Source organism: Lygodium microphyllum, chromosome 14, assembly GCF_053477565.2.
Source record: "Lygodium microphyllum isolate KBCC chromosome 14, Lygodium_microphyllum_v1.1.10, whole genome shotgun sequence".
In the NCBI taxonomy this organism is placed as follows: domain Eukaryota; kingdom Viridiplantae; phylum Streptophyta; class Polypodiopsida; order Schizaeales; family Lygodiaceae; genus Lygodium; species Lygodium microphyllum.
In genome coordinates this window covers 84,700,270-84,712,911 of record NC_141148.1, presented here as the reverse complement: position 1 = coordinate 84,712,911, position 12,642 = coordinate 84,700,270, and the positions used below count along the sequence as shown (strand labels likewise).

The 12,642-nt window shown below is 41.5% G+C and overlaps 1 pseudogene; it reads right to left on the bottom strand.

Annotated features, from left to right (window-relative positions):
* Window positions 1-408: 408 nt before the first annotated feature.
* On the bottom strand, window positions 409-795 carry LOC148025796 (oxygen-evolving enhancer protein 2, chloroplastic pseudogene; annotated as a pseudogene).
* Between the last annotated feature and the right edge of the window lie 11,847 nt (window positions 796-12,642).

The following is a 12,642-nucleotide window of genomic DNA, read 5'->3' as shown; positions in this document are numbered from 1 at the left end:
GATACCATTTTAGTGTGTGGACCGTTTTTGAGATATGGTGGGAGAATATTGAAGAAGAAGAGAATGAAGAAAGCTTGAGCCTCTCCTTGTCAACCACCTTTCGTTGTGCATCCCCATCGAATCTCTTATCTACTTTCATTTGGTATCACAGTGGGAGTGAAGGATTGATGCGCGCAGCGTGTCGAATCGAGGTCTACATTTAGATTGAAAGCTTGTTGTTCGTCATTAAATGAGGTATAAATCCCTATCTAAACCACTCAAAGCAGGTTCATCGATTGGAAGAGCTATTGGGGCCTAAATTTGTGGGCTATTGAGCTTGCATTGAGGGTTTTCTGGAATCCAAAGGAGGGGGCTTGCCTGCAATCTGATCAGAGAAAGTTCGCCTTTTGTTGATAACAATATTCTTTCTCACTGCGTCGATGATTCAAAAATGGCAGCAGTAGCCACAGCATTTGGATCGAACCCGCTCTCAAATTGAGTCTTGCATGCATTAGCTTGCCTTCCCAGCAAATAGGATATGGATTCGAGAAATTTCTCAGGACTTCCATAGTCCTTGATAGAATTTTTGTCTGCAGGCAGCACCATAACAGTCACGTTGCTGTTAGCTTTGAAGTTGTCTGCATATCTCAGTACAGTCCCAGGAAATTCCTGCTCCTTGCTCGGATTCCATTTGGATGGAATGTAGAGAGAGAAGCCATCACCAGCGACGGGCACAAAGCCAGGCACAAAGCCGGTGTCTTTCTTTGGAGCCCCTGCTGCCAGGCCGTCCACTCCCCTTATTCTGAACCCTTGCATCCTTCTCTTGAGGAGTCCTTCAAGTCTGCAATACTACCTGATCTTTCTCCTGAGCTTCTGGAGACCATGAAAGCTGTGCCACTGCGGTGTTACGATTAGATAATATTGCAAGCCCCTACCATTTACAGGTTGCACGAAGCAACAGCGCACTATGATGAGACCATCAAAGCTATCATAAATGAAGAGTTTGGCGATGGAATAATGCCTGAAATTGGTTTCTTTTGCACGAAAAAAAAGTCAAAGGGAAGGATGGAGAAGATCATTTAGTCATCATCTTCAATGGGAAATATCTACCGTTGGGAAATATCTGTCGCACACTGTACAGTATCATACTGGAAGTCGTGTAGTCATCATCTTCAATGAGAAATATCTGCCGCACACTGTACAGCATGGTACTGGAAGCACATGTATAAGATTGGGAATTTGCATGATGATGGACATTAAGGTGTTGAAAAATTGAGCAACCAATTGCGTGTGTTGTTCCAGACTACACTCGAGCATGGGATCTGCATGCAGATTCATCACAGTATATAACTGATGAGGTGATAGGAAAGCTCAAGCAATTGAGTAAACAGTTGAAAAGACTTACAGAGGCCTTTACAGCAGTGGTCTGGGCATAGTGTTTGTAGGATTGGAGTATGGCATTGCAGGAAAATCTTGGAGAAGAGAGAAGAGAATGATAAAGTTGAGAATTTGGTGAGATGGGCTGATACAGAAAAACATACATGGGAGCCTTTTGAGAATGTTATAACTGAGTTGGTTGCAGAATTTGAGAAGATTTCTGTGGCAGAAGTAGAGGAAATGCAAGAGAAAGACGTGGTGACATAATTTTTTATGTTGTGTACAGTCACACAGCCAAAGCATTGGCTGGCCTACTCTCACTCTTTAATTTTTGAGGCTCTTACTTGATCTTATAGCAGACGGATGTATATGACAGTCTTTGGACACATGTATGATAGTCATATTGCTGAATACCATTTCTGGACAGATTGTATTGTTGTTTTCTTCTGAATTTACAGCAGTCATAATGTCTGACATGGCACATATCACTCAGATCGTGGGGGACAAATTGACCAAAGACAACTATAGTGTTTGGTCCTACAGGATGGAGAATTTTTTGATGGGTAGAGGTCTATGGGATCTCATAATAGGTGATGATGAATGTCCAGAAGTTCCCGAACATCCAACTGAAGAGCAAAAGAAAGCGTACAAGGATTGGACTGGGAAGAACAGGAAGGTTTTGCATTCGATCTCCATATGTATTTCAGAAACATTGATTCCTCATATCAAAAATGCAAGTACTTGTAAGGAGGCATGGGAAATCATAGAAAAAATGTATGGAACATGTACAAAGGCCCGTAAGATACAACTTAAGTAGAGATTACATGGTGCATGGAGAGGCAATCGCAGTATCAGTGACTATGTGGCAGAAATCAAGCAAATTGCAGAAGACCTTGCATCCATTAATGCACCTGTTGATAATGATGATTTAGTGTCAGTGACACTAAATGGGCTTGGACCAACTGTTAAATCTTTGGATACCTCTATTTGTGTTAGGGGAGGCTCTATGCCTGACTTTGAGGAGCTTATTGGATTGCTACTTACAAAAGAAATCAAGTTGGGATTGAATGCATCTAGCAGTGGCAAAAATGTAGGTGGAGATAGTGTTTTCTATCACTAGAGAGGTCGTGGTAGCTCATCTAGAGCTAGAGTCTCTTCAGCTGGTCGTAGTAATTATGGTTTTGCTCATGGAAGAGGCAACTTTGGTTGTGGTGACTTCATGCATAGAGGCAGGGAGAGATCTTTCCCTAGAGGTAGAGGACGGTCTAGTCCTTCTTCACAGAGAGATGGCACTTGTCATTATTGTGGGCATTTTGGTCACTTTGAGAGGGATTGTTATCAAAAACAGAATGCTATGTCTAGGGGTTGTGGAATGACCCAATATGGCCACTATGCAAGCACTTATGGTGGTATAGGTTATGGACCTAGAGGTGGATCACCTAGAGGTCATTTATTTGCTATGGAGCATGTGCTTGGGAGCATGACTCATCCTCCTCGTGAAAATGATTGGTTTTTGGATTTAGGAGCTACAAACCACATGACTCATCATGTTGAGTGGTTTGATAGCAAGGAGCAAGTGCAAAATGATGAATATGTTGCCACTGGTGATGATACTTTACACAAAATTACTCATATTGGTAGTGTGCCACTTGTTACTAAAGATGGGATTGAGAACAAGCTTGGTGATTTACTTTATGTGCCCACAATAACTAAGAACCTAGCTTCGGTTTGGTCAAATGACAGATCAAGGATTGCAGGTGAGATTCAATAAGTTTGGATGTTTCATTAAAGAGTTCCATAATGGGAGAACTGACAGGGTGATTGCTCATGGTAGAAAGAAAGGGAGATTGTTTGCTTTGGATGCAGGTACTCCAGTGATTCAAAATTCTATGTATGTTGAGAGAGGACATGGGCAAGATAAGGATGTGGAATTATGGCATAGACGGATTGGTCATGTTAATTTGCAAAGATTGAAGCAAATGCAATCAAAACAGATAGTCCGTGGTCTACCGCATTTAGGATATGTAAATTATGGCATAGACGGATTGGTCATGTTAATTTGCAAAGATTGAAGCAAATGCAATCAAAACAGATAGTCCGTGGTCTACCGCATTTAGGATATGTAAATTTTGATCATGTATGTGAGGCTTGTCAATTTGGCAAGCACTCCAGATTGCCATTTCCAAAGAGGGGGAGAATAAGCAGCTATCCTTTGGAAATAATACACTCAGATATTTGGGGCCCATGTCAGAATGTTTCCATGAGCGGAATGTTGAGATATTGAGCTCCACTCGTGATACGCCAGGGTGACCGTTGTGTATTTATGTCACCAACTTGTCAGTTGCAGATGCGGTTGGTACACCGTCCCTGAATAATAGCTACATGATAGCTATCCTTATCTACTCTAGTTCGTGGCTCAGTTAGTATGCCACCTTAGTTAGTTGAGTTTGGTTTGAGACCCATATCTAGGGTTCTTCTATTTCTTTGTACTTGAGTTCTTTTGGCTTACACAACTAAGAAGAGGAAAATTGTTTTCAGCCTCCACCCTTGTGTGTCTTCCCCCATTGTGCAAGCAAGAAAGCTTCAAGCGAGACTCCTTCCTTCTCTCCCACAATCTTGACATGGTATCAGAGTCTTGTTCGTGGTAAGGAGCTCAAGAAAGCAAGCCAAGCTCGCGGTGGTCTGGTAAGAGGAGCAGTGTTGCTTTCATTTTCTGTTTTGGGAGCAGATCTCTACAGGTAGCACAGCCGGAAATTGCAGGAGTGCATTGTCTCAGGTTGAGACGCCCTTCGCGGTGAAGCAAGAGGGCAGTATATGCTACGGGCAAGGGCTTTAGCCCTTGGCGACCTTGTTTTTTTTATTTGAGGCCATTTCGGGGCCTGTTTTGCAGACGGAAGTTTTCTGCACGCACTCAGGAAAAGGCCCAGTTTTATGCTGTGCAGCCACTGTTCTACAGGTCGGTGAATAGTTACTGTAAAAATTGCATTGTATGCTTGTGCGCAGAGACATTGGGAGTTACAGAATCATCCCTGTTGCCTGTTGATGCAAAATCGTCACTAGGAAGTGACTGTGTGGTCAAATACCACTTTCGCCAGTTTTGCAGATTTTCCCTTGTGAGGGTGAAGCTGTGGTTTTTGCAGTGACAGAATTTTTTGCAGTCTTCTGTAATGGCATCTGATTCTCTTTCACAGATTGTCACTAAAAAGCTTGACAAGAACAACTTCCAAGCATGGAAGTTTAGAATGACGAATTTCCTTATGGGAAAAGGATATTGGGAATTTGTTGCAGGAAATGAAGAAGAACCAGTTCTTCCTGATGTTCCCAATCAACAGCAAATGCAGGCATTCAAAACATGGCATGAGAGAGCCAGGAAAGTTATGTATTGGCTGTCTATCAGTATTTCAGACTCTATGATTGTGCATATTCAGGATGCAAGTACGCCAAAGGAGGCATGGGATACTTTGTCAAAAATGTATAGCACAAATACGCAAGCCAGGAAAATGCAGCTCAAGCAAGAGTTGCATAATGTGCAAAGAGAAAGTATGAGCATCAACAACTACCACATGAAGGTGAAGAAGATTGCAGATGCACTTGCTTCCATTGGGTCGCCAGTGGAAGATGATGATTTAGTTTCCGTGACCTTGAATGGTCTAGGAAAGGATTATGCACAGTTTCGGACATCCATTTCAATTCGTGAAAGATTTCCTGATTTTGAGGAGTTGATTGCTCTTCTAATTTCTAAGGAACAGAGAAATGGTGGTGCATCTTCTTCAGGAGGAACTTCAAAAGAAGCTGTCTTCTACTCAAATGCTGGAAGAGGTAGAGGCAAAGGTAGAGGAGGCCGATTTGGAGGCCGTGGCAGAAATCAGAATATGCAGCAAACTCAAGAAAACCAGTCCTATGGAGGAGGACGTGGTAACTCTAGAGGTAGGGGGAGCCAAAGAGGTCGTGGTGGATGGCAAAGAGGCCAAAATGCAAACAGTAATGTTGAATGCTACTACTGTGGTAAAATGGGTCATATGGCTAAAGACTACTATAAAAAGCAGAATGACATCATGAATGGAAAGCTGCAACAAGGGAATTATGCATCTTCTAGTAGACAGGGTGATGACAGAAATGAGCATTTGTTCATGGTGCAGCACATGAACAATTCTATGACAAGTGCAGAAGAAAGCAATGATGTATGGTATGTTGACTCAGGTGCATCAAACCACATGACAGGTCATGTAGAATGGATGGAGGATGCAAGGAAAATGGAAAAACCAGGATTTGTGGAGACTGGTGATGATACTGCACATCCTATTATGCAGATTGGAAAAATTCCCTTGTCTATGCAGGGTGGGAAAAAGAAATACATGTCCGATGTATTTCATGTCCCGAATATCACCAAGAATCTGGTTTCAGTTGGTCAAATGGTTGAACAGGGCTTGTAGGTCAGATTTAATCCTCATGGATGCTTTGTTGAGGATATGAAAAATAAAGGTCGCTTGATAGCAAAAGGAAAGAAGAAGGGCAGAATGTTTACATTGGATGCAGACATGTCTGAATTGAGTGCAGCAATGTTTGCACATGGGACCGGTGTAGTTGCAGATATTGATATCTGGCATAAACGCATTGGTCATGTTAATGTACAGTGACTTAAATCAATGCAGGCCCAAAATATTGTTGCAGGATTGCCCAAATTCAAGGTTGCAGAAATGCATAAGGTATGTGAAGCCTGTCAGTTTGGAAAACAGGCAAGGAAACCATTTCCTAGACATGTTCAAGAGAGTGAGAAGCCATTGGAATTAATCCACTCTGATGTGTGGACAACTAAAGCTGCATCTCTTGGAGGCTGTCATTATTTTGTCAGTTTTATTGATGACTATAGCAGAAAAGTTTGGGTGTATTTTATGAAAAAGAAAAGTGAAGTTTTTGGGCATTTCAAAACTCTTAAAGCTATGGTTGAAAAAGAAACAGGCTTGCAGATAAAATGCCTAAGGTCAGATGGAGGGGGAGAGTACCTCTCAAATGAGTTTGCAAGGTTCCTGCAGGAGCATGGCATAAAGCAGCAATATTCATGCAGTTATACCCCACAACAGAATGGAATTGCAGAAAGGAAAAACAGGCATATTGGAGAGGTATCTCGTGCCATGCTCAATGAAAAAGACTTGCCAGATTTTTATTGGGCTGAAGCAGTTGCTACAGCAGTCTACATAATGAACAGGACTCCCACTGCAGCAATACATGGAATGACTCCAGAGGAGAGGTATACTGGTAGGAAACCAGATATTTCTCATTTGAAAATTTTTGGTTGCATTGCCTATGTACATGTGCCAGATGAGTTGAGATCCAAGTTGGATCCAAAAGCTGAGAAGTGCATCTTTATTGGTTACTCTCTGCAGCAAAAAGGGTATAGATGCTATAACCCTTCTACTCATAAGTTTACAGTGAGCAAAGATGTTGTTTTTGATGAGATGAGTAGCTGGTATAAACCAGTAAATGTGATTGATGATGTAGATGCACAAAATGGTAATGCTGCACAAAATTCACAGCAGCAGTCACAAAATATTAGTGGACCTAGAGCGTCCTCTAGTAGTGGTTCACATTCTTCACCATGGACAGGCAGATTGAGATCAGGAGAATCTTCTCAAAGTAATGCAGATAGTGGTATGCAGGTATCACGAAAAGGAAAAGAGAAGGTTGATTAGTCCATGTTTGATGTGAATGCAGGTCACTCTTATGTGGATGGTGAATCCAGTGGCTCAGAACAGAGCATTGATGATGAGTTGGGTATTCCTTCTATTGTTACACCTGGAGTAAGGAAAACCAGGGATGTTTTGAGAGCACCTGGGAGTGAACCTACTTTGCGCAGGTCTACGAGAGCTAGGTATCCTGTGGATAGGCTGAAATATGATGGATTTACAGCCATTCACTATGCATATATGGTCAAAGTGATACAGGAACCAGAACCCACATCTTTTGAGCAAGCCATGGGAAAAGAAAAAATGGGAGAAAGCCATGGATGAAGAAATGGATGCCTTGGAAGCAAATGCTACATGGGAATTGGTACCTTTGCCTAAAGGTAAAAATGCAATTGGCTGTAAGTGGGTTTATAAGGTGAAGCACAATGCAGATGGTTCTGTGAATAGATACAAGGCAAGATTAGTAGTCAAGGGGTATGCACAAACATATGGCATTGACTATGAAGAAACATTCAGTCCGGTTGCAAGGATGGCAACTGTAAGAGCAGTCATTGCTATGGCTGCATCAAAGGGATGGTCTTTACATCAGATGGATGTAAAGAATGCCTTCTTGCATGGTGATTTGCAAGAAGAGGTCTATATGGAGCAGCCACCAGGTTATGTGCATACTGTTCATCCTGAGTTTGTTTGCAGGTTGAAGAAAGCCTTGTATGGCTTGAAGCAAGCACCTAGAGCATGGTCTGACAAGATAGGACAGTATCTTGTCACTATTGGCTTTCAGATTTCCAAGGCAGATTTCTCACTTTATGTGAGAAAAACAGAGAAAGGTATTATGCTACTTGTCATTTATGTTGATGATTTAATTATGACAGGTGACAGTGATGAAGATATCCTTCATGTGAAAATGCTATTGAAGCAGAAGTTTGAGATGAAGGATTTGGGAGAGCTGCGTTATTTCTTGGGCATTGAGGTGATTAGATCACCAAGTGGGATACAGCTCTTGCAGAGGCAGTATGGATTGGACATGCTATCCAAATATGGGATGACAGGCTGTAAGCCTATTTCAGTTCCTTTGGAGCAGAATGTGAAGCTGAGCACAGATGCTGGTGAGCTTCTGGAAGACCCTACTATGTATAGACGCATAGTAGGAAGTTTGATTTATATGACTATTACCAAGCCAGATTTGAGCTATGTTGTTGGATTGGTAAGTCAATTTATGCAGGCTCCAAGGAAACCGCATTTGGATGCGGCTAGACGCATACTCAGGTATGTGAAGTCCACATTGTAGTATGGACTATTTTATGAGACTGGGGTTCAGATACAGTTGCATGGATACACTGATGCTGATTGGGCTGGTAGTATTTCTAATAGACGATCTACCAGTGGATATGTGTTCTCTTTTGGGAGTGCTGCAGTCACTTGGAGCAGCAAGAAACAGCCTACAGTTGCCTTGTCGAGCACAGAGGCTGAGTACAGGGGTGCAGCAATGGCTGCATGTGAGGTAGCTTGGTTGCATAAGCTACTTTATGATATGCATCAGTCTACAAATGGGCCAGTTGTCATTTATTGTGACAACATGAGTAGTATACACTTGGCAAATAACCCAGTCTATCATGCTAGAACAAAGCACATTGAGGTGCATTATCACTATGTGCGAGAGAGGGTTTTACTAGGTCTTATTGATCTAGTTTATGTCAGCACAGAGGATCAAGTAGCTGACATATTCACGAAGGCATTGGGCGCAGAGAAGCTGCGCAAGTTCAGAGACCTGCTTGGTGTGCAGGAATTGGGATTGAGCTCGAGGGGGAGTGTTGAGATATCGAGCTCCACTCGTGATACGCCAGGGTGACCGTTGTGTATTTATGTCACCAACTTGTCAGTTGCAGATGCGGTTGGTACACCGTCCCTGAATAATAGCTACATGATAGCTATCCTTATCTACTCTAGTTCGTGGCTCAGTTAGTATGCCACCTTAGTTAGTTGAGTTTGGTTTGAGACCCATATCTAGGGTTCTTCTATTTCTTTGTACTTGAGTTCTTTTGGCTTACACAACTAAGAAGAGGAAAACTGTTTTCAGCCTCCACCCTTGTGTGTCTTCCCCCATTGTGCAAGCAAGAAAGCTTCAAGCGAGACTCCTTCCTTCTCTCCCACAATCTTGACACGGAAAATGTAGATTCTATATCACTTTCATTGATGATTTCAATAGGATGACTTGGGTGTACTTTATGCAGCATAAAAGTGAAGCATTTGAAAAGTTCTTGGAATTTAAATCTATGGCTGAAAAGAAGTTTGGATGCTACATAAAATGTTTGAGGTCAGATAATGGTGGAGAGTACATGTCATATGAGTTTTGTGACTTCTTGAGAGATCATGGTATCAAAAGGCAATTGACATGCAGGTACCTATACACCTCAACAAAATGGTGTGGCTGAAAGGAAGAATCAGATTATTGCAGAGGTTGCAAGGGCAATGATGAACCAAATGAACATGCCATTGTCATGTTGGGCAAAAGCAGTGCATACTACAGTTCACATTATGAATAGAACACCTACAACCTTGATTCATAATATGTCACCATATGAGAGAATGTATGGCATGAAACCTACTGTTGCATACTTTAGAGTCTTTGGATGTGTCTGTTATGTTCATGTTCCAGATGATTTGAGGAAGAAGATGGAACCTAAGGCTGTAAAATGCATTTTCCTTGGATATCCTGATGAGAAGAAGGGATACAAATGCTATGATCCAGTGAGTAAGGAAGTATACATAAGCAGGGATGTCAAATTCAGTGAATATGAATCATGGTACAAGCCCAAAATTGTAGTGGATGTTGATTCTTATGGCAATGATGATAATGGCTATGGAAGAAAAATTTCAGCAAACAGCAAGGTTGAAAATCAACATGTGGAAGATGCTTCAGGACCACAAGAGAATGTGGAAAGCAGTGGTAGCTACAGTCCATGGAGTGGTAGATTGAGAAATGCACAAAGGAGTGTAGAAGTTGCAAAAGGTAAGAGACCAATGACTAAAAGTTTAGAAGATGAATCTATAGATGATGAGTATGGCATTCCACATGTTAAAACACCTGGCACTAGAAGTGCAGGAAAGTATGTGCCACCACATGCTAGATCAGATGAGACACACGGTAGTGCACCTCAATTGAGAAGGTCAGAAAGAGTAAGGTATCCAATTGATAGATTGACTTATAATGGGTTCATGAAGATGCATTATGCATACATGGTTTCTTATGTACAACATGTGGAACCTACTTGCTTTGAAGAAGCAGTAGAGAGCAAAGAGTGGAGACAAGCAATGGATGAAGAGATGGATGCACTAAGGAAAAACAAGACTTGGGATTTGGTGAAACTACCTTATGGCAAGAAGTCCATTGGATGTAAATGGGTTTATAGGGTCAAATGTAAGTTGGATGGTTCTCTTGAAAGGTATAAAGCAAGGCTAGTTGCAAAAGGATATGCACAAACTTATGGTTTGGACTATGAAGAAACATTCAGTCCAGTAGCTAAAATGACGACAGTAAGATCGGTAATTGCTTTGGCTTCTATCTATCGTTGGAGGCTTTATCAAATGGATGTGAAAAATGCATTTTTGAATGGAAACTTACAAGAGGAAGTGTACATGGATCAACCAGAGGGCTATGTGGATCCAAAATACCCACATTATGTATGCAGGTTGAAGAAGGCTTTATATGGACTAAAGCAAGCACCAAGAGCATGGTGTGATAGAATCAGCAAATTCTTATGCAGTATGGGATTTCAGCAGAGCAAAGCTGATTATTCACTTTATGTGAGGCATACAGAAGATGGTATTGTTGTTGTGGTCATCTATGTTGATGATCTCATTATTATAGGTACACTTGAGAAGGAGATTACTGAAGTCAAGTATGGGTTACATAAAGAGTTTGATATGAAGGATCTTGGTTTGTTGAGATACTTCTTGGGTATTGAGGTTATTGATACACCTCATGGTATATGGCTGATACAAAGGCAATATGCATTGGAGATGTTGGAAAAATATGGCATGACAGGATGCAAACTGGTCGATACACCATTGGATCAAAATGCTAAGTTGATGGATGATGGATCTTATGTTGAGGATGTTCCTATGTTCAGAAAGATAGTTGGTAATCTTATCTACTTGACCATTACAAGACCAGACTTGAGTTACACTGTTGGATTGGTAAGTCAGTTTATATAGAAACCATGCAAATCTCATTTGGATGTAGTAAGAAGAGTTCTTAGATATGTGAAAAAGACAGCTGGATTTGGGCTGTTTTATGAAAAAGGAATCAAGCCTACACTGTTTGGATACTCAGATGCAGACTGGGCAGTTAGCTCTATGGATAGAAGATCTACTAGTGGCTATGCATTCTCATTTGGATCAGCCATGGTAAGTTGGAGCAGTAAGAAGAAACCTACAGTTGCTTTATCAAGCACTGAAGCAGAATATAGAGGCATTGCATTGGTAGCATGTGAGCAGACATGGCTGAGATTGATCCTATACGACATGGGGATAGAGATTGATGGTGGAGTTATTATGTATTGTGACAATGTTAGCAGCATTATGTTGGCAAAGAACCCAATCTATCATGCAAGGACAAAACATATAGAAGTGCACTATCATTTCATTAGAGAAAAAGTCATTGATGGAGAGATTGACTTGGTCCATGTGAAGACCAATGACCAAGTTGCTGATATCTTTACCAAAGCATTAGGTAAAGATAAGTTTGAGTACTTCAGGAGTGCACTTGGAGTCTTATGTGTGCAAGCTCATTCTGAGCTTGAGGGGGAGTGTTGAGAAATAAGACAAAAGTCTAAGGCATAGTCTAAGCCTTATCATATTGTTGTATGTAAAGTGTCCTTAAGTTTGGGGGCATCTATCTTTTGAGGATACCATTTTAGTGTGTGGACTATTTTTGAGATATGGTGGGAGAATCTTGAAGAAGAAGAGAATGAAGAAAGCTTGAGCCTCTCCTTGTCAACCACCTTTCGTTGTGCATCCCCATCGAATCTCTTATCTACTTTCATACCAGGAAAACTGCTAAGGTAGAATTCTTTCTGGGAGGAAAGATGACTTCGGTCAAATTCAGAGTCATGAACCTAGGTATCCATGAGTGTCTACTTGGAATGGATTGGCTTAAACCTAATGACACCCACATTCATTGTGGAAAAGGCCAAGTTTCCTTTTGAAACTCTGAAGGGGAATTGGTCACAACTCAAGGTGAGACTGGAAAGCCAAGAATTCAATTGGCCAAAGCATCTTGGATTATAAAGGGAGTCAGAAAGGGACTACCTGTCTACTTGACTAAGCTCAATAAGTTAGATTAGAAGCAGAAGTCTAGTGAAGGACCTTCATGGCTAAAGGAATACGCGGACGTATTTCCTGAAGAGTTGACAGAACTCCCGCCTCAAAGAGAAGTGGATCATGAGATCAAGCTAGTACCAGGAGCTGCGCCAATTGCAAAGAGACCTTATAGGATGTCCATCTCGGGAGCAATTGAGCTAAAGGAACAACTCAAGCAACTACTAGATCAGGGCTACATCCGTCCTAGCAATTCACCATGGGGAGCTCCAGTACTGTTCCA